This window comes from Styela clava, chromosome 2, assembly GCF_964204865.1.
Source record: "Styela clava chromosome 2, kaStyClav1.hap1.2, whole genome shotgun sequence".
In the NCBI taxonomy this organism is placed as follows: Eukaryota; Metazoa; Chordata; class Ascidiacea; order Stolidobranchia; family Styelidae; genus Styela; species Styela clava.
The window spans coordinates 23523179-23545564 of NC_135251.1; the positions used below are offsets into that span (position 1 = coordinate 23523179).

General features: G+C 35.4%; 3 long non-coding RNA genes across 3 annotated transcripts; 2 read left to right on the forward strand and 1 right to left on the reverse strand.

The window, feature by feature from the left end:
* Positions 1–794: 794 nt before the first annotated feature.
* LOC120336679 (uncharacterized) lies at positions 795–3069 on the forward strand. The gene is made up of 3 exons (XR_005568854.2): positions 795–1617; positions 2263–2300; positions 2658–3069. It is a non-coding gene; the product is annotated as an uncharacterized LOC120336679 (long non-coding RNA).
* A 7294-nt stretch (positions 3070–10363) lies between these two features.
* On the forward strand, positions 10364–13071 carry LOC144419996 (uncharacterized). The gene is made up of 4 exons (XR_013474425.1): positions 10364–10535; positions 12145–12260; positions 12393–12430; positions 12766–13071. It is a non-coding gene; the product is annotated as an uncharacterized LOC144419996 (long non-coding RNA).
* A 2939-nt stretch (positions 13072–16010) lies between these two features.
* LOC144419900 (uncharacterized) lies at positions 16011–19662 on the reverse strand. Its single transcript, XR_013474360.1, has 3 exons — positions 17569–19662; positions 16419–16575; positions 16011–16304 (listed from the first exon to the last, which is right to left on the reverse strand). It is a non-coding gene; the product is annotated as an uncharacterized LOC144419900 (long non-coding RNA).
* Between the last annotated feature and the right edge of the window lie 2724 nt (positions 19663–22386).

Genomic DNA, 22386 nt, shown 5'->3' on the forward strand with positions numbered 1-22386 from the left:
GGACGTAACTTAGTTATGGTTAGCTGAGGCAACTAGCGAAGTTGAATGATGTGCTTGGCAAGTCTAAATTGTGAACTGGTTTCAATATTTTCGGTCGGGAATATATGCTTATTTGTGAGTTATTTTGTGAACGTGAGTTTGAAGAGAAAGCTGACCAATTTAAACAGATTTTTGAATGGATATGGAAGAAAAATATCACAATGCTTGCTTAATATGTCTGCAAGTTGTGTCGGTGACAAACCAAAACGGCATTTTCTCCTTATGGCACTTTCTCCGTTATGAAGATTTTGAAATCTTACACTAAATGTAGATATATATAGTAAAATTTTTGCACGTTTCAGTGAGTTTTTTGGAGGTTTTTGCATGTTTTATCGTGATAAATGACAAATAATGACCAATGTGTTTGGACAATAAAAGTGTTTGTTTTGTATTGCACTGTTTACCTATTCTTGGTACTATTGTGGCCTGCGAACAATATAAAAATTATAATCTGACCCGCGAGGCCGACAACCTTGGACACCCTGCTATAGGTCGATATTGGGTAATTTAGCTGCTTTTGGTTAATTAAAATCATTCTAATCTTCCGCGCATCTTAAAATTGGAAACAAGCCCATAGTGATAAGAACACGTCAATTAGACGTCCCGTAGGCCGCAATTACTTAACAGCGTCCTGCCCTCGGGATACCAAAACATGCTTAACGACCATTCGTTTGGAGAGAGACCAAGAACAATGGTCATCTAGAATTATCGACCTGCAGTACGGGCATTGAAACTTGGATTTTGTGTGGTTATTTAGTCATGATTTGGAACTGTCCTTTGTAGTTATAAATATATACAATTGCAAGACATGTATTCGGAAGTACTATGAGTATTCAGTATCAGCTAAAAACTACAGAATCAGCAAATACTATTTTATTTGCTACATCTACATATATATTTGTCGAAATAATAATAACACTAAAAAAATTCGTAACTGAATTTCAGATATGACATATTAAATTTATTCGAATTTTTTTAAAAGGATTTTTGGGCAAATACTTATTCCATATTTCAATCATGTTTGTTATTCACGACTACACTGTATTGAATAGAACGTTTTTACTCGATATGAATGCATATCCTGTTTCTGCTGCTCGTAGAAAAGACTGTTTACATTAAATTTGAGATAAACAACGCGGATCGCAAAACAATCAATATTTGCTTAGCGTTGTTGGTAGACTCGTGGCACTAAGCGCGAAACAGCTAATCTGGTGAGCCTAAGAGTGTAACTTCTGTACTGTGATGTCTAGGTGATCTCAATCAGGGCAAGATTCAAATTTTTACTTATTTATAATAAATAAAAAAGTAATTGGCATTCTTATCGAATATTATTGCTGAATTTCTAATTAGTGCATCGAGATCTCGTTTTCTAAGCTACGAGATTGCGAATTGCTCTTTCTTGTTTGGATGCAATTTTATGACAGTACGGAATAATAATCATTGTCAGGCATACTTTGTTTTCATTAGACCAAGATAAGTTTATTAAAAAACGACACAAGATCTTTCAACTTGTCAATCAAACAAGATGCAAAACAAGGTTTTGTTTTTATTCCTGCTTCTTCTTGTTTACATTATCGGGTGAGTAGTGTTCTGTTTTTATGTATAGCTTGATCAAAGCTCGGCTAGATAACTATGCAAAGAGCATGGCATATTTTTAAAATGAAGATAAAATTACAACCGTGACTTGGTAGATGTTATTTCAAATACTAAATGCAGCATGTCTACAACTCTCAATTTTGAAATATTCAGATTTCAATCTAAAGAGAGGACTTCATAGCAAATTTAAATTTTTGCATCGTATATATTTGGTAATCCCCTCAATAAACGTTTGTTGTGAATTAAACAAACGTTAACGAATTAAATAAAGGCGTTTTACTTTGCTGATACTATCAACAAACACAGCACCATGGAGAATGATAAAATAAAATTTAGCAAATTGTGTAAATTTTACAATGAAAAATATCAGGGCGCAAAGCCTCTATTTTTCTTTATTATATATTATTTAATTTTGCTTTGTGCTTCGTAATCCTATTTTTCCCGTGTTCGTTTTGGGGGATATCTCGTCATTGTTGCGTTGATTTTTCTTTTCTCTCGAAATGCACAAATCAAGCGTTCTAACACATGTCATGTCACATTCTTCCATACTCAATTTTTGTCTTTAGCAGCACCTACATATCATTTAGTTTAATATCGCATAATAAACGTTTTTTATATATTATCCAGGTTGGCGAATGGATTGAGTTTAGCGGAAAGAATGACAGGTAAAGTTAGATTGCGATTTTTCTTTAAAACTCGGCGAAATATGTGGGAGAGTGGCATAATTCATTGATCTTTCGAACTCACACGATTTATCACCAGTTTGTCAGTTGAGAAAATATTCAGAGAATCTTATGCAAATTAATTGGGTGTTTCTAAAAAATAGATACCTACTTTCAAAGACATATATATATTTAATTTTTGGTAAAACTTTCATCAATCTTATTCTGCGGCACACTCGTTCTGATGTGTTAAGCGTAGGATAATAAAAATGAATATTTATTTCCACAAGATATACATATATATATTATTTTCAGATATAGGTGCCTCTTTTCTCCTAAATATATATTTTCTAATTTTAGATCGCCAAAACTTTGACGTTAGTATTCAAAGACTGTGCTGCGCAGCTGGATCGGCGTGTTGTACATTCTAGATTTAGCAAAAAGCTTGACAAGCTGAGCTTCGGGCCTCAAAATCCACGTCTCGATTTTCAATACTAAAATATATATCAATATTTATTTATTTTTTTGCAGATTTTGGCCTGTTTGAATTTTTCAAAACTAAAATTATATCTATTTGTTAATCAGGTTTTTATTAATTATGTATATTTGGAATCGATCGTTTAACCTCTTTGTGGAGTATTTTGTAAACGAATGTTTGATAATTTTCTAAACAAAATTTATTAACATACGGCAGTTTAAGGAAGCAGAATTGTGATACAAAAAATTTGCTCATTTCCGAAAAAAAGCAATAAAGCTCAGCTTTCAAAGAAAATTTTATTGGCATTCTGTATTAATACTATGCGGATGGGAAGGAACACTATTCAGATATCGCTTAAAAACGGTTTTCAGTCATTTTATGTTGGTTGTTATATAATAGAGATAACTGAATTTTTTTATGATAACTGAATTTTTTTAGTGCAGGGATGGCGAACCTTTTTCAATGAATGGGTCAAAAATTATATTTTTATTGCGGAACAGAAGAGCGTGGGTCACAGATATTTAATCAATGTTAGTATCTATATAAGAAACTTCTGAAACAAATCTTCTAAGCTTCTGTTGGTGTTGGTGTAGTTTTGGGCTTATGGCTACTTATGAAGCAATTCTATCAGGGACTTTCTATGGCACTCGATTTTATGGAATTAGAGTACGAAAACACGCATATGAATTATCAAAAACGTTTAGGATGATGCCGCAAATTGTTTCACCGTTCCAAAGAGTTTGAAGGGAATTCCACTGGGTGACCGTACATTTGAACCCACGGACATTTGAACGCATACATTTTAACCGGTATGTCCGCGGGTTCATTCCATATGTGGGTGCTAAAACCCATGGGTTAGGGTTAGTATGGGTTCAAATATCCGTAAAAAAAGTTTCCATAGGTGCAATAGTATGCAGGTGCAATTGTCGTGGGTTCAAATTACGGGTTCAAATGTCCGTGGGTTCAAATGTAATGAAACCTTCCACTCTGATAGTGTTATATTTTCCGATCAGCTTTAAATCGCATTAAGGCACTTTTACACTGCCCCATTGTTATTTCAGATTTCTAGGTTTTTATTTCAAGTCTGAAAGATTTTGTTTTCTCAACGGCACTGTAGGCGAGAAACTAATCAAATGCAAAGTAGCATCTCGTACAACCCCTAAAACAGTCTGCAGATGCACTTCCAAAAGAGACAAGACATAGCGAAAAATGAACAGATCAATTTCATTGTTATGTCATAAACGATGTCGGAGCCGATAGCTGAATAACGGTACACGCCCAGCAGTGCAGACATGTGTCCAAGATTAGGGGTTTTGAAAATTACCGGCCCGAAATTAACAATTTGAATATGAACGATCGCAGCCCTGAATGAGCAACTGACGGTACATTATAATAGTTAAGTTATTGTTAGATTAATTCAATGCCTGTTTTATCAATTTTCATCACTGATATGTTAGCATTTTTTTTTTAATCGTACCTTGGCGGGTCAGGTCACGAATAAAACGCGGGTCAGTGGTTCGCCATCCCTGTTCTAGTGCAGGGGTTCTTAAGCTTTTTCCCGGTAAGTATCCCCGAGTCATGAAACAATCAACCCGAGCCCCCAGTCATCAGACACCAAACAAAGTTGTAATAAATTGAGTAACAATTTGCTGCAACAAGAATTTACTGACAAACTGCTGTAACTAAAATAAATATGCATGTTGATGTTATTGCATTTGTCCTCCGTCTAACTATTAAATTCTTAAAATCTTTCTCTTAACTCTTTGCTACCTAAATAACTTTCTATGAAGCAATGTTATTTGTGTTGAATCATAGACGAGTTTAATTTTAGCCAATGTTAGATGCGGTCAACCACATATTAAATACCTAATTAGTACTTTATCTTCAAAAATATTTAATTTTTACAGAAACGTTTCATCGGATATCTTCGGTGACATTCTGCATTTAAGGCTAGACCTAATGCGTTAATTTGCTTGTATCGTATGTCGCTGGCCGCTTTCACGTATGACATTAGGTAAATGACATTACACACTTGCGAGGGAAAGCGATATGCTTTTCGTAAGACACGAATACTGCTACGCGGCGACGTAAATCAAGTTGGTGCAGAGGACATGGGATGACAAAGGAAACATTGCTAAAATTGCGTATGCAACTTCACCTCTGCAACATAAATTCAATCTAATGGTACCATTCGAAAACTATCTTTAACCTCCACAAATGTATTGATAACGTATTAGGCTAAAACGGAAAAATCAGAGTTTTTTAATTTAGGAGTTTTTTCAGAAATTTTCCATGCGCGATATGTGTCAAAATCGCATACCTCATACGGGATACCGAAGCCGAAAAACAGGCTTTCAGCGTCAGAAAAGACTTTTCGGGAAAGCCGGAAACCTGGCTTTTAGTGTTTAAAAAGTTTTAAAGCGTTTTTCGGAATTTAGCCGGTTTAAATTTTTCAAATCTGAAATTAGTTCTGTTTTTAATCAGGTAGTAGTTGCTAAAGAAAGATAACTGTTTTTTTCCCCCGCCGTGATGGTCTGTGAATGGAAATTTTTGATAATTTTTCAAGAGAAATTTGTCAACATGCGGCTGTTGAAGAAAAACAGAATTATGATACAAACAATTTCTCATTTCTATAAAAAGCACTAAATATCTGATTTCAAACAAAATTTGACTGACATTCCGAATCAAAACTATGTTGATGTTATCAATAAGATAAGTCGCCGCTGTAGTAGACACAGCGGGATTTTCTTTGCAATATAAATATATAATACATCATACGTCTCCTGCTATTTATGCTATAAACACTAATAATCGTTTGAAAAGATTTTGCAGTCTCGTTATGTTAATTGTCACTAAAGAGTGATAGCTGGATTCCGTCCAATTGCAGTGGGTCTGTGAAGGAGAAATTAAAAAAGAAAATTATGGAAAAAAAACGTAACATGCTTAACGTATTAACGCTCGATATCCTTTCTTTTGTAAGACCTACTAATTTAATTCAGCATATATCGTGGGGTCGCGGCGTGATAGATCCAAAGGGGTCGCGACAAAAAAGATTGGGGACCATTGTGACATGAAGGAAGAATGGGGAGTTAGTCTTGCGCAAACCAACTCATAATTAGAATACTTCTTTGTTAGTATTTTGTTTTATATTTGTATTAAGATACCGTTATTAGCTGTGCTCGTCGTGATAATTACAATGTAATCATGTTTACAATAATAATTTGCCAATTCACACCCGGGACACTTCAAGACATGGCGGCATTGTACCACATTTCATTAATGATGTTGGACATTTCATTACCAGAATGGGAATTTCATGACTTAACGTCAAAACTTCCTATTTCAAGTTGGATACCTGAAATTTTTAAAAATCGTGGCTTGTTATATACTTGAAGGACATTGTTAGTTCAAAAGCAATTTACGATTTCCAACCATGTGTAGAAAAAGTCATATAAATGAAGCATTACTCAACCGATGAGGTGAACAAAAAGAGGCGTGATAAGAAACAGCATCTTGATTTGCACCTTGCTTGGTTGATGTGTTATAACAAGCCTGTTCGACTGTTTAGAAGTGTACTCAGTCTTCTTTTGAAACAACAAAGAGTCCTTCCCGATCCTGAACGCAGAAATTGAGATATTTAGAAAAAAATTGGCTAAAAACAATGTTCAGTCGCACCGTGCAATATTCACTTCGACGAAGTATTTCTGTCTGGTTATTCTACAGCTCATGACACTTTTTATGCTGTTTTAATTTCAAATAACTAAGCTAATGGGACTAAATGAAACTCGAAATAAGCCTTAACTTACGGGTTTTCGTTATTTTCAACGCACGTGAAACTGCAAATACATACTGACAAATATTTTGCCTTAATCGAGATTACATAAATATCCTCTTACAGCATTAAGTCTTGCCTGTCCTATGGTACACAAGTCAGTAACTTCACTAATCTGGTGTGTGGTGTCATCCATTATTCTACCGCTAGAACTGATTGCAAGATAAAAATTTATGTCCTTCATTATATTTTCAAGATTAGAGGAATTTTGTTATTTTTTCGAAATCAACATTTCTGGTGCCACATAAATAAATACAAACATTAAAAAAGTTATACATATTCGTCATAATACTGAGTAGTAAATGTAAAAAAAGGGTTGTAAAATGGTGATATATTTGATATATTGAATATTCTTAATACCGCTAGAACTTGATTGCAAGTTAAAAATTTATGTCCTGCATTATATTTTCGAGATTAGAGGAATTTTGTGTTTACGAAATTTACATTTAATATGTCTTATGTTTCATAGATGTATGTAAAATGCAATATTGCATTTGACTGAACAGATCTTTTTTACTCGAAGAAGAGTGCGTATCATATCATGTTCCGGCAGCATGAAGATAAGAAACTGTTTACATTCAATTGAAGATAAAATACGCCACGATTCGACTGTAGAACAGTAATGCTTCGTTCATTGTAGTGTGTGGATTACTGACACTTTTCGACTGAGCTGAACTTTTTGGGAGAGAGTGTAACCGGGGATGGCCATAACCGAATAATTGATTATTCAGAAAATATTCTAAATATATGTTTTCGAATCTGGAATTCCGAATACATTCTAAAATCCGATAAATGGCATTTGTGATATGATTCAAATTTGTGGTTCTCTTTCTTCAGAGAGTAGAGATTTATCAAAGACTACATTATTTATACATATGTATTGCTGTGTATCTGGGAAAGTACACAATAAAAGACGAGTAACTAGATGCCCAGCGAAATATTTAAATCCTACAGTAAAATCAACGTTGACAACGCACACACTTTTTGATAGGGCTAATTTTATATTTGACCATCGACATCCTTATGCTGAATTCCGCCACTTTTTCTGATTGTAAAATCGAATTATTGGTCGTATACTAGAGAGTCAGGTGTCGTAGAGAAATAAATGTAAATATTTCCGAGTCAAGGGGCAATAAACTACTGGAGAACGCTAATTTGCAGGTTGGTAAGTGTAAGCAGATAAAAAGTAAAACACGTTAGGCAACATGTACAAGATTCGCGTCGGAATTTGTTAAGAAAAGTGCATCCAAGTACGTCAATAAAATTGTCTGAGTGCTATTGATGGGAGCTGTTTCAGCGAAATAGACTCTTGAATTATTATACGCCTGTTACTGACTGATACAGTAATTGTGATAGCCAATGAAAGACGTTAATTCACGCGTATACACAAACTGGGTAATACCCAAGTAATAAATATTATTTCTGAGGCAACAGGAATTATTTTTTTAATTGTCGTCAATACTAACCAACCATAAAAATGAGAGAAAAAAACAATTTTCCATTTACACATCAAGTGTATTCAGTCAAGTACATTACGATGCTATGAAGATCAAATAAAAAAGACAGGATAGCAACGCTAAAATATGCAGACACGGAGATGAATGACTAAAATGGAATTAATTCTCCGTTCAATCCTCGCAGAAATTCACACCATACGGTGACGCAATTTGTGCAAAACAAGCTAAACTTGATGAGACCTGGGATTTGAATGGTTTAAATTTTGAATGTCAACGTAAGATTTGGCTATGTAGAAATAATTAAATAAAACAATGAAGAAATTGTAGATAAATAAATACATTATTTTCAATAATGGATGACACCACACACCAGATTAGTGAAGTTACTGAAATGTGTATCACAGGACAGGCAAGACTTTATGGCTTCAAATGCAACATGGGACTTCTGTATAAAAATTAGGACTTACAATATCATCTAAAACTTTTTTAATGTATGTATTTATTTATGTGGCACCAGAAATGTTGATTTCGAAAAAAACACAAAACTCCTCTAATCTTGAAAATATAATGCAGGGAATAAATTTTTATCTTGCAATCAGTTCTAGCGGTATTAAGAATGCTTAATATACCAACATTTTATAACTCTGTTTTTACATTTACTTATCAGTATTATGACGAATATGTATAACTTTTTTAATGTTTGTTTTTATTTATGTGCCACCAGAAATGTTGATTTCGGAAAAAAATTGAAAGAGCCGCATAACATATGCCTTATATATGTTTAAATGTTATAATAAGAAGGTTCTGAGCATACTTGATACTCATTTGTAGATTAGATAGAGCTTAAATAAGATCAACAATCTTGGCAGAAACACAATGCCGTTATGCAAAATGTTTTAATATCATTGGAGACGTGTCGAAACGTACATCGTGTTGTTTTGATTTAAACAGCGTGCAGATATTTTCACGTATTTCATGGCCCCGGAAGCCAATAACACGGTGTTCAATGATCAATAACAAAATTTTTAGATGTTTGTTCCACCATGCATATTTTACATAAGCAGCCTTTGCCGAAATAATATCATTGGATTGGAGATGTGTCGAAACGTATACATCGTGTTGTTTTGATTTAAACAGCGTGCAGATATTTTCACGTATTTCATGGCCACGGAAGCCAATAACACGGTCTTCAATGATCAATATCGAAATTTTCAGATGTTTGTTCCACCATGTATATTTTACATAAGCAGTCTTAGCCGAAATACAAATAGGGAGGTAAATGCGATTATGAATCTACATTCTACAACATAATCTTAGATTTCGGTTTATTAAATGCCTCGTTTTCAATGGATATAACATTTCATTGAAAGTCTTACCTCAAAGTATTGAGTCATGGGCAAAAATAAACACCATGACCAAACCTATTTTTTCCTCTGACTCTTTTCTTCTTCTTTTATTGCTGTTATTAATAATATTGAATTGTGTCTAACGTTCATCACGCTCTATAGACAAAAATGAAGTTCTAGGATCTGGAGATTTTTAGAAAAAAGAGAAAAACTGCCCATTTATTAGTGGAAACAATGGACATGGTCAAATTAAAAAATGACAGAATGCTAAACAGTAGGTCGGGGACTGGTTGTTTACTACAATGGCCTAATCAATCTTTAGCTTGTGACCGCTGCAGACGACAAATATTTAATGTAAACTACGGCCGTGATGTTGAGTATTCAGCTACGGACGAAACGAACTTTGATATTTCAGACAATGTTTCACGACTTGGTGTTGGAAGTCGTTCTTTCTGCGTCACACAAGCCACAATATGTCCTCACGGGTCCCACAGGGCTCGCAAATTTTTCAATAAATTCAGAAAATTGCATAGCCGGATCTCACATTGGAGCATTTCACATAGTCACCTCTTGTTCCTTCCAGCATTCTTAAAACCTCGACATACTCTTCATCTTTGAAGGTCAAGCAAAATCAGAAACATCACTTGAGTCGTGAATTAGCTAAAAGCACGACTAACTCAAAGTTTTAACTGACAAGCAATGTTGGCTTGGCTACGTTGACAAATATTGAACAAAATTTTATTCCTAATCATTTTGCTTATCGGGTTTGGTAAATAACCACAATAAAACATCTATATATACCAATTACTGATACTGTCGACATCTGGTATTGACAATCAGGCAATTTTCATCTTAGCATAATATCAATGTGTAAAAATCATTCGAGTGACATCAGAATTCAGGGGACGCTCTGATGTCTCCACTACGATATGGTGATGCTGTATATTTTATAGAGATGTGAAGAAAGTCAGTAACTAAATCTGTTATATTCATCGAGTAGAATTTTTATAAATGGTGTTTACTGCATTATCAGGTCAACTTTAAGTCAAATACAATAAGCATAAGATAAAGCTTGTCACTAAGCCAACTCCGGAAAGCAAAAAAAAAAACAGAAAATTTCAGGAAGTAAGTGCTTTACATCGACCTCTAATGTGGGGAAAACTTCATGTTGATAATCTTTTTGGTAATTTATAAAGGATAATAAAATGTCAAAGCAGAGGATCTTCTGGTCATATGATTTTTCTCCGAAACACAATTGTTCAAATTGACGAAGACTCAACTCATATTGTGTGTGAAGGAAATGAATCGTTGAGAATAAAATTGAAAAATATTCTGTTATGATGCTCGTCTTAAGTGTGAATCGATAGTAAAATCACATTTACATAAGTTTAAATTTTAAGAGTTGTGTTTATTGAATTCTCTCTGAATGAGTTTCCGTGCAGGCAGCCATTAGATGTTGGTTCAGTTCAATATGGACTGCCAAATTTGATCTCAAGATTTTTCTTTTTTATTTGCGATTCGAATACGTATATCCTGTTTCTGCTGCACGTCGACAATGTCTGCTGTTTACTTTAAATAACGACGACATGAATCGCAGAACATTCAATAGACCAGGGATGGCGAACCTTTTTCAATGAATGGGTCAAAAATTATATTTTTATTGCGGAACATAAGAGAGTGGGTCACAGATATATTATGATCAATGTTTGTATCTATAAGAAACTTCTAAAGCAAATCTTTTAGGCTTCTGTTGGTGTAGTTTCAGGCTTTACTTATGCAGCACTTATATCAGGGACTTTTTATGGCTCTCGATTTTATGAAATTAGAGTACGAAAACACGCATATGATTTACCATAAACAATTAGTATGATGCGGTAAATTATTTTACGGTACCAAAGAGTTTGGAGGGAATCCCACCCTGACAGTGTTCTATACTTTCAACCTCATTAAGGCACTTTTACACTGCCCCATTGTTATTTCAGATTTCTAGGCTTTTATTTCAAGTCTGAAAGATTTTGTTCTCCTAACGGTATTGTGGACGAGAAACTAATAAAATACAAAGTAGCTTCTAGTTCTCGCATAACCCCTAAAACAGTCTGCAGATGAACTTCCAAAAGAGACCAGACGTAGCAACAAGTTAACATATCAGTTGCATTGTTATGTAATAAACGATGTCAGAGCCAATAGCTGAATAATGGTTCACAGCGGTGCAGACATGCGTCCAAGATTGGGGGTTTTGAAAATTACCATACCGGCCCGAAATTAACAATTTGAATATGAGCCCTCGCGGCCCTGACTGCCCAACTGGCGGTAGATTATAATAGTTTAGGTATTGTTAGATTATGAAGGCCGGTTTTATCAATTTTTATCACTGATATATTAGCATTTTTTTTATTTTATTCGTGCCTTGGCGGGTCACGAATAAAACGCGGTGGGTCACTTTGTGACCCGCGGGTCAGTGGTTCGCCACCCCTGCAATAGACCATTGTTGGTGTTGGTAGTTCTCATTCGCACTAAGCGAAGAATATCTTGTCCGATGACTGTAACTTTTCATAAGAGTAGAATAACTTCTGCAAGATGATATTTAGGTTGACTCGAGTTTCAGTCAAATTGTTGAATAGAAGAAATCTCCTTTTCCAAGCTACAAAATTGTGAATTACTCATTCTTGTTTGGTTGCAATTTTATGACTGTACTGAATAATATTCATTGTCAGACTTACTTTGTTTTCATCAGATCGAGATAATTTTATCAAAAGACGACTGAGTGGAGTTAAACCTGCACACTGCAATATATAAGATGCAAAACAAGATTCTGTTTTCATTCCTGCTCCTACTTATTTACTTTGTCGAGTAAGTAACGTCCTTTTTATATAACTTTATAAACACCCGGTGAGGTAACTATGCAAAAGTGTGGGTTGTTTTAAAAAAACGCCGAAATTTAATTCTAAATTGAATACTAAATGTTTTTTATATATTATCCAGGGCGATGAATGGATTTAGTTTGATGAAAAGTATAACAGGTAAATGAATATTATACAGCTTGTATTTTTTAAAACACAGCGAATTGTATGAAAGAATGACAACATTGAATAATTTTTCGAGCTTACATGATTTACTCCCAGTTTGTGGTTTTTTAAAAATAGGTACCTACTTTCAAAACAGATATATTTGTGACAAAAAGTAATTAAAACTTCGCCCCCACTCTCCAATCTTATTCTGCAGACTGGTTCTGCTGTGTTGTGCATAAAATTATAAAATATATTATGTATTTACCATATGATATAGTGATATACTATATACTCATTTGAGATATAGGTTCACATTTCTTAGATATATATATATCTTTTTATTTTAGATCGTCATAACTTCGAACATACTCTTTTAACGCTGTGCTGCGATCTGCATTTGTCATGTTGTGAGGGGTAGATATAGCTAAATGTTTGACAGACTGAAGCTTCGGGCGTCAAAATCAATAGAGTCCTCAACATTCAATGCTGAACTATCTTTCTTTCCTTTTAATTTCAAAGGCGCATTCCAGAATTTATCTAATTATAAATTTATTTAAACATACTTTTTTTTCTATTCATTAAACCTAAATGATAATTTTATTTATTTGTAATGTTAAGCAGATGTCCCAAATATAATAAAACAAGCTATTCACACCAGAAGTAGTCCTGTAAATATACTTTTCAATTTCAAACGCTGGGCAGATTGGGCGACAGAACTGGATTAGATAATAAATTCGATTCCCTAACTCCATTCTATTGTCAAAGTCTTCAAAACCTTTTACTACCGACATTCCTGAACGAATGGTTGAAAGCCACTTGGAAGCTATTCATTTTTGTTTCAATTTTTTTCTCCGAGTCCTGAGCGACTTGGAGGTGATCAAAAATCCCAAACCTCTGCTGTTTTTTTTACTTGATGCGTGTTTTGTTCATCACTCACACCTTTTTAAACGGCTAATCCAGTGCTCTTCAACCGGGTATACAGTATACTCAAGTGTATACCGAACCATAATTTGGGTATATACAACTGATAAAGGGTATACGAGGGGTATACAGCCTAAGTCGGGGATTCTAAAATGTAACATGATGAATTATAAAATATTTATGCGGAGACAACAATGCAAATGGGGCGCACATGAAATTTAAATTGTTATTTACGCAAATAACCGACTTAAGCACATTTTACATCACAAATTATAGGCCTATAGATAATGCGGGCACTTGTCTGGGTTGGTGATTTCGGCTGCCATGCATGTTGCTTGATTTACGTTGAACATTATTCCCGTTGACGCTAAGGCTGTCAAATTACAACGTTTATAACTCGCGGACACTATGATTGTATGATGATATTGCAGTACAATCTGTGCTTAAAATTCAATGTTTATTTAGGCCAGGGCTTGGATAAACATAGGTATTTGTAAGGTATACGAAGCTCTTGAAAAATTGTAAAAGGTATATCACGATAAAAAAGGTTGAAGAACACCGCCTCTAAATCATTGCGAAAGTCACGATATGGAGTATTGTCGACATTCACCCATTATTCCGTCTAGTCAAAAAATATTTGCCCCTCGGTCGACAAAGAAAACAACTATACACATTGGTTGTGAAAGTAAATTATCAATGACAAAAAATTGAGTCAGAATGACGCGATAATATATTTCACAAACCATAATATTGGCAGCGAATTATTTGTTTCGTAAAAACGTAAGACAATTTTCAGCAACATACTAATATGTTTGTTTCATATATTTCCAATAAATTTAAATCAGATTAGAAAGTATAGGCAGCAATTTTTGTAATACTGTCTAGGCTGGTTGCAAAATACCACCCGTAATGAATTATATTGTCAGGTCACAAACAACATTAATATTTAGCTATCACTATCAGACATAGCCAACCTGGGCTAATGAAATCCGCATTCAATTTTTAGTTTTGTATGATGCCAAAATTGTTAGCATATATTCCCGACCAAAAAGATAGAAAGCCAGATAACAACTAAGACTGCCAAGCACATCATTCAACTTTGCTACTTGCTCAGTGACATTAGTGATGTAACAATATGTCAGAAAATTTATCTGGTTAATTTTATGACGAAACAACACCAAATGCGATTTTCGATTACTCTCCGAATGCGACGCGGGCCACAGACAATGGAGCGGTTCTGGGCTTGGACAACTCTGTCGTAGACGATTGAAATCACTTGAAAGCTTAATAACTTAAGGCTTTAACCATTTACCAATTATTACCACCAGTCACAAAACATCTTCGCCGCCAGGCCAAATAATTACAAGATAGCTCGCCTCTTGATCGACAATACAAAATCTATAACATACACAGGTGAGTGTAAAGGTATATTATGTCAATGACACAAAATTTAGTCAAAATGACGCGTTAACATATTTCAGAAACAAAATAAGGAAATAAAATTATTGGCAGCCGCATTCACATATGTTTTGTGAAAAACAATTTTGCAGAAAAATACAAATAATTTTTTTTTTTTATAAAATTTCAATCAATTCAAATTATATTAGAAAGTAAATCGCCCGTGCTGTAAATAAGATTTTGTTGAATAATCCGTGTTGTATTCTTTGTTTTGCAATTCCTTCAGTCTATCTAGTTTTAGATCTATTTCAATGTCATTATTGTCAAGTTCCAGATCTCCATACTCCATGTTTATTAGCATTACTGTGGGACAGCATGGTAGAAATCCATCCATTTCAGTTAAAATTGTACTCTCAAACACAGGGATTGATTCTTTCCGAATGCTGGAAATGAAGATTGAAAGTGCAATCATGACAGTGAATTCTGGACTTCTTTGTCGCTGTTGTTAATGACAAGTTTTCGTAGTGGCATTCTATGTTTTGCGTTTTCAACAATGCAACTCTTTAGTTTTGATAATGTTGCACGATCATTCCAATTTTTTCTGCGCTCTTCTTCTTCAATTACTGATAGAATCTTTTTTCTGCTCTTGAATTCGGTTTTGTATGATATTTATTCTCATTTCGAGTAAAATTTCTGAATCCTCATCGTCCTTCTTTTTGAAATTTGACGAAACTTTGGATCCGACAGCGTTTCGAATCCACCGAAATGGATTTTTCGGTTTTCATTTTTTTCGGCACGGATTCATTTTTTTGGATAGTTTTTGAAATTAACATATCAAGAATTCTACTTTTTTCTGCTTTCAGTTTCTCCAGAATCTAAGAAAAATTGAATCCACGATTCAACGACTCGAAGTTCAATGCTATTTAGTATGTAGGCATTGGCACTTCACTGATTTTTATATTATCGTCCTTACAAGTTATATATATATATATATCTTTGCTTTTATTTTGATTAACGTTTATAAAGACTTCATAGATATCAATAATGCATCACGAACGAGCGTAATTCATGTGCAGATTTGCTCCAAATTGTACGCAATGAAATAGTTATATGGTTAAACTGGAGAAACTTCATCTCATCCCATAAATGTTAATTTCACATAGAAATGAATTCTTTCCTTTCTCGTGGATTCATTTCCTTCAAGTTGTGACGAATCGACCCAAGGTTCTATCTTGAGCTCAAATGCAATGTTTTACCAAATGACTCAAATGTAAGTAAATAAATGTAGAATGTGATGTTTTAATATTGGAGAATAGATCAGATAAATTCAGTTTTAAGTGTATTTCAATACCATTTATATACAATACAATATAGTAGGCCCATGCAAACACAAAATAGAGCAATATTTCCCAAATGAGTAATATTATGATGAATGGTTATGAATGACTTCTCTTTTAAATTTACAATCTCGCCAGGAATATTTTCATTTGTGTGGCCTCTCATTCACATTATGAGTTTGTGGCTCGAATTCATAATGTCCTCGTTTCCCCATTATTTCATCTGAAATCTGTTAAAAAAAATATCGGGAGTTGATGAATTGCAAATAAAAAACATGATGATTCGAGCGGAGATTGGCTTTGGTGAACTTCTAATACTGCTATATTTCAAAAGTGGAACCTACTAGGTTATTACTAGTAGGTAGGAGATGGTTCTTCTGGCAGTTTTTCTTTTGTTTTATCGTTGACAGCAAGAAGGTTCTTTATGGATCATCATTATAAAAAGCTGTCAATTGCAGCTATTTTCGAACTCGGAGTACAGGCTGCCGAAATCTCAAAAACCTATAAAATTTGAAAAAGATCATATAGAATTTTAAGGTCATTCGTTCGTATTTGGTGTCGACCTTTCCGCACTTACAAAATATCTCGACAAATTAGTCGGATGAGGAAATTCGCAAGAAATCATTTACGACATCATCGAATCACTTGGAAAAACAAAATAATTCGAATGAACAGATTCTGCAGGCCAGTGGTGTTTACATACGACATGGTTCACAACATTCGGAAAGGAATACCGACGTATCCTCTGATCAAACGAACGTAGCGAACGCAAAAGCAAGGTTTACAAAAAATGACAATTTGTCGCCAATATCCAATAGAATCGCCAATATCCAACCAAACTGACGAATCTTCAACATTATGCCTCTCAGAAATATCTATTAACTATAAGTACACTGCAAAAAGGCTATTCGCTTGAACGTGTTTTATATAATAAGACGGGGATTTTTAATTTGGATCACACTGAATGAAACACCTAGGCCAGGGTGGTCCAAGATTGGCAGCTCCGCGGGCCACAACAGTGCTCGTTTAACTTCGCTAGTTGCCTCAGCAAGACATAACACTAGTCAATTCAGTGACATTAGTGATGCAACAATATATCAAAAGATTTTTTGATTAATTTCATGACAAAACAACACGAAATGCGATTTTTTGATTCCTCTCCGAATGCGACGCGGGCCACAGATAAAGGAGTGGCGGGCCACATGTGGCCCGCGGGCCTGGGTTTGGACCACCCTGACCTATGCAGTCATCGGGAAAGAGCGATGGAGAACTTCGGCAACAACCAGTCTAATAAAAGTAATAGCTGTTGATACGGAAATTATTATATCTATTTACAAGTCATGCTGCAATAATTAATTTCTTCAACTATACTGCCAGCATAAATATTTACAGCTGTCGGACTTAAAAATTGCAAATTCATACAGGGACATTACAATTACCAACTTTAATACGGACCATCGGAGCGTGACGGCTGCTGCCAGACACTATTTTTACCTTACTTTGAGGGGAAGCGGCGGTTTCGCTCTTCATTCGCGAGTTTGAGCTGTTGCTTCGTTGATTGCCAATGTCGCACCGAAAGTGTAATGAATCAGGTATGTCGTAATATATTTTTTGAAGGTTTAAAGCAACGGTGCACAACCTGCGGCCGGTGGAAAAAATAATGCGGCCGTCCACATACAAAATCCTATAAAAAAAAAAGTTCAAAATATAGGATTTGGCGGCTATGCTGGCGTATATTGAAGCAAAACAGAAGCACTGCAAATAAGTCAGACGACACGATGCGTCACAATCTGGGCGACTTCCCCTCTCCCCTCCATGACTTTCGATTTTTTTCAAAAGTGTGCAACCATTATGTAACTTGCTGCAATATATCTGCTCAAGAATAGGTCCACCGAAAAGAAAAATTCGTTTAAAATGCGAATATTATACTTCCAAGTAGTCCTGCGTACTTCATAATCGGGCAGACTACATCTCGCAAGTCAAATACGCGTTTATGACGTCATAAAAGCCGGAAAAATTTGCGTGCCTTCGGCGCGCTCATCAACCTCCTGGAGGCCGTATTGAATACAAATAAATGCAATGTGGCCGCCAATAGCAAAAAGGTTGTGCGCTCCTGGTTTAAAGTATGGCACTATATATACTATGCTGACTATATTAGAAAGGATGCAGCCGGTACCGGTCATACAGTTTTGCAAGTTGTGTTAGTCTGTCCTTCTGTCTACCTGTACAGTACCACTGCTTACCCCCGTGTTTCCTTGAAATGAAACCTAGTCTTAAATATAAAAATGATTTTAATAGAAGCCTTCTCCTTAAAATGAGACCTTGTCCATACTGTCATAGCCTAAATTAGAAGAGATTGTAACCTAAGTGGCCAATTTGTGGAACAAAATCGCAGACTGCTGATGCCGACTTGACTACACAGGGTGAATATAAATTGTAACCGGAAACCTCACAAAATAGAGTGATAAACCTTTAAAATATAGCATTTAACCAATGATGAAATAACAAAACACATTGATTTCAAACAACCGTTGATCGGTATGGTGAATATCTGTGGCAAACACTCCCCGACTTCAATCAGCGAGTAGCCTATTCGTTGTGCCAGGAATCCTTCTGATAAGCCAACGATGGGAGCATGCCTTCTGGGTTTGGATACGCTTAACCTGACTGACGCTGAGATTCCAATGCACTAAACCAGACACAATTCCGAATCGAACTTGCTTTATTTTTCCACTCAACATAAAGTGCTATTGTGGCCACTCGTGTAAGGTCAGGTGATTTAAAAATAGTTTGGGCTGCAACGCATCCAAATCCTACTTAATCAGATATACATATGTAACTAAATGCAAAAATAAATACAGTTTTAAGTACAATCCTAATCACTAATCCCTATTTCAACACATGTCTACATAAAACAACCCTAAGTTTCCTAAAATACAACCCTAAGTTAACATAAAATCTACAACACAAAACGTGCGGCCTTTTTACCAGTGCTGAAGAACCAGGAGACTGTTGCAACAACCGGTTGCCACAATATGCACTAAATACCAACTAAGAAATGGCACTAGATTGCAATCAGAAAGTGTCAAGTCAATTGAATACGAGTCATCAAAAGTGGATCCTAAGCCTATACCTAAAACAGTTCTAAATAAATGAAATAATATACAAATACTAATGTGCAGTGACAAAATACATCAGAATATTTGCATAAGAAAAGCAATATGTGGCAACACTATATGCACTGCCTTATTAGGAATGAAACGGCAATCATCCTCAACAACCGTGTTACATGTATCACAGTATATATTTTAACATGTACATTGATGGCGGGGTGGTATGACACAAAGTTTCTTAAATACTGATATGACATGGCTGTTTAACATATATGGTGTTCATTGCCTTTTTTGATTTTATATAATACCTATATTTTATTTACAGTCAAAACATGAACTATGATGAAGTTTAAATTTGACAGCGAAATAGGAAGACAACTTCAGTGAACTTACTGCTACCAACTAACGAATATTATCCAGGCCATTGCGTGCCATCAAAAATCCACGGAACAGAATCATATTCAAGCTTTATAAGTTTAAAAGTGATTACATAAGTAACAAGAGAGATATGCTCAAATATATGGACACGTAGAGTCACATAATTTTGATGACGTCATAGCGAAAAAAGAAGTAATAGCCTTCTGGAGAAAATTTTTATCTTTAACCACTAAAAATTTCAAAGCAATTGGTCCAGTATTCGAAGAGAAAAGCGACTTTTTGAAAACGTGTCAAGCGGTACTGAGTTAGCAGTCAGGCAGCATCTTACCTGTACACTGTAGGCCATATAGGATAGGATAGGATTTACATATTTATCCCGGGGGAGAGGAAAGCCGATAAGACGGCTTATTCATATGGCGAACCACGGCCTCTCGTCCGGTTACCATTCCAAGTCGGGTATGGGATTAGATTTACTGTATTGTTTGTTTTCGGAAGCATGGACTTGGTGGTGGAGGAAGCCGTAACCGACCAGCGGTTACGTGAACCACCCAACGACGGCGAGGAGTCCAGCAATCCTCTCGCACATAACCATCCCTGCATGGGATTCGAACCTGCGAACCCACGCAGAGTAGTTAGAGGTGCGGTGGCGAGCGTATTCCTAACGCTTAGCCCGTTGAGCCACACCGCCGCGCCGTACGGTAATTGATCACAGAACAGTTGTTCCCTTGCAAATTTTATGTTGTTTACACTTTAGGACAGATAATTGATCACAGAACAATTCTTCCCTTTCAAATTTTATGTTGTTTCCAGTAGACTCTCATCAAAATAAACAAATATAGTAGGCTACAAGTGCTACAACGCTTGCATTACTGCACTGGTAGGACCGTGAAAGAATAAGTTACGGTAATTTCATTGTGGTAAGACACCGGTACCGGCACCAGTACCAGTATCGTACTTGCGTACTGAGCTACCAGTACCGGTTAGTAGTCAGCCAGCATCTTACCTGTACACTGTAGGCCATATACGGTAATTGGTCACAGAACAGTTGTTCCCTTGCAAATTTTATGTTATTTACACTTTAGGACAGATAATTGATCACAGAACAATTCTTCCCTTTCAAATTTTATGTTGTTTCCAGTAGACTCTCATCAAAATAAACAAATATAGTAGGCTACAAGTGCTACAACGCTTGCATTACTGCACTGGTAGGACCGTGAAAGAATAAGTTACGGTAATTTCATTGTGGTAAGACACCGGTACCGGCACCAGTACCAGTATCGTACTTACGTACTGAGCTACCAGTACCGGTACCGAACCTGTAGGTCTGATATTCCGTTCCGCATACGATAGGCTATAAAACTTGCATTGCAGCATTAGTAATACCGCGGAAGGAATAAGTCAATTTCACTGCGTTACGGCACCGGTATGGCAACTTACCAGTACCGACCTACAGTAGCTGTAGTACTGAGCAAGACAATCGATCGCGAAACCGCTTGAAATAAGTGTAAAACAGTGTTCCCATGAGTAAAAATAAATACCGCGAAATTTTGTATGAAATATCATATCTCATAGGATTCATATAAAATTTAAGAATAAACAAAAGTAATAGCCTTCTAGCGAAAAAATTAATCTTCAACCACTGAAAATTTCAAAGCAATTGGTCCAGTATTCGAAGAGAAAAGCGACTTTTTAAAAACGTGTCAAAGAACAAGAACAACAACAAGAACAACAACAACATAATATTGAAACGATCGTTATGTCCACTACGTGTCCAATAACAAATTTAGAATGAGCTGCTTGAGGTATGTCATATTTGATAGAGCAAAATCAATTCATCACGAACTGTAAGTTCTTCAATCACTTTCATTTCTAAAATCAGCACTATTTTTATACAATTCATAACCCGTTCGCTGTTTTGCATAGGTATTAGAGTTAGAAATTTTCATCGCACCTGATTTATCATGTATGTTTTTCTCAATATATTTCATATGGTTAGGATACGATCACAAGATGAGCTGTGGTGAAGTTCACACGAGGTGTAACCTTGCTAAACATGCTTGGTTGGAAAATTTGAATTGTGTTTTCATGTTATTGCAACATATTTTGAACTTACTTATGTTGGGAATCCAAAATAAAGCAAAATAATATTGTGTTCAAATTTAGGAAAACGTTTTAGATTTGGATAATTACAACTATTGTTGAGCGTTCGAGGGGCGCGAGTTCAACACCCCTGGTCTACTATGCTGAAAATGCTATCCAGGATTCAACCCCGATCATCCAGTACATTTCTGCAGAGTCCCAAACACTAGGCGGCTTATTCTTTTTCCTAATTTTCAATTGTAACTTGTTAAGACATGCTTGCTATTTTATCAGGGGTGAAATTTCCTTTCCACATAGCTGCTTTTCCCTCCATATAGTTCCATTCTTTTGCAGTTTATTACAAATTCTTCATTTCTTCACTTCATTTCATAGATCTTAGATTCAGGTCTTATCAAATTTAGCTTGTTTTGTATAAATTATGCCACCATGTGGTATCCAATCAGCCTAGTCCGTCTTTCTTGTAGTCCTGCAAATTAAAAAGATATTTCCTGTTGCCTCAGAAATAACATTTATTGCTTGGTTTATATCCAGTTTGGGTATACGCCTAAATATACGTATTTCATTGGCTATCACAATAAGTGTATCAGTTACAGGCTTATCATCAGTGAAAAGCATGTCCATTTCGCTGAAACAGCTCCCATCAATAGCACTCAGACAATTTTATTGGCGTACTTGGAGCACTTTTCTTAATAAATTCCGACGCGAATCTTGTATATGTTGC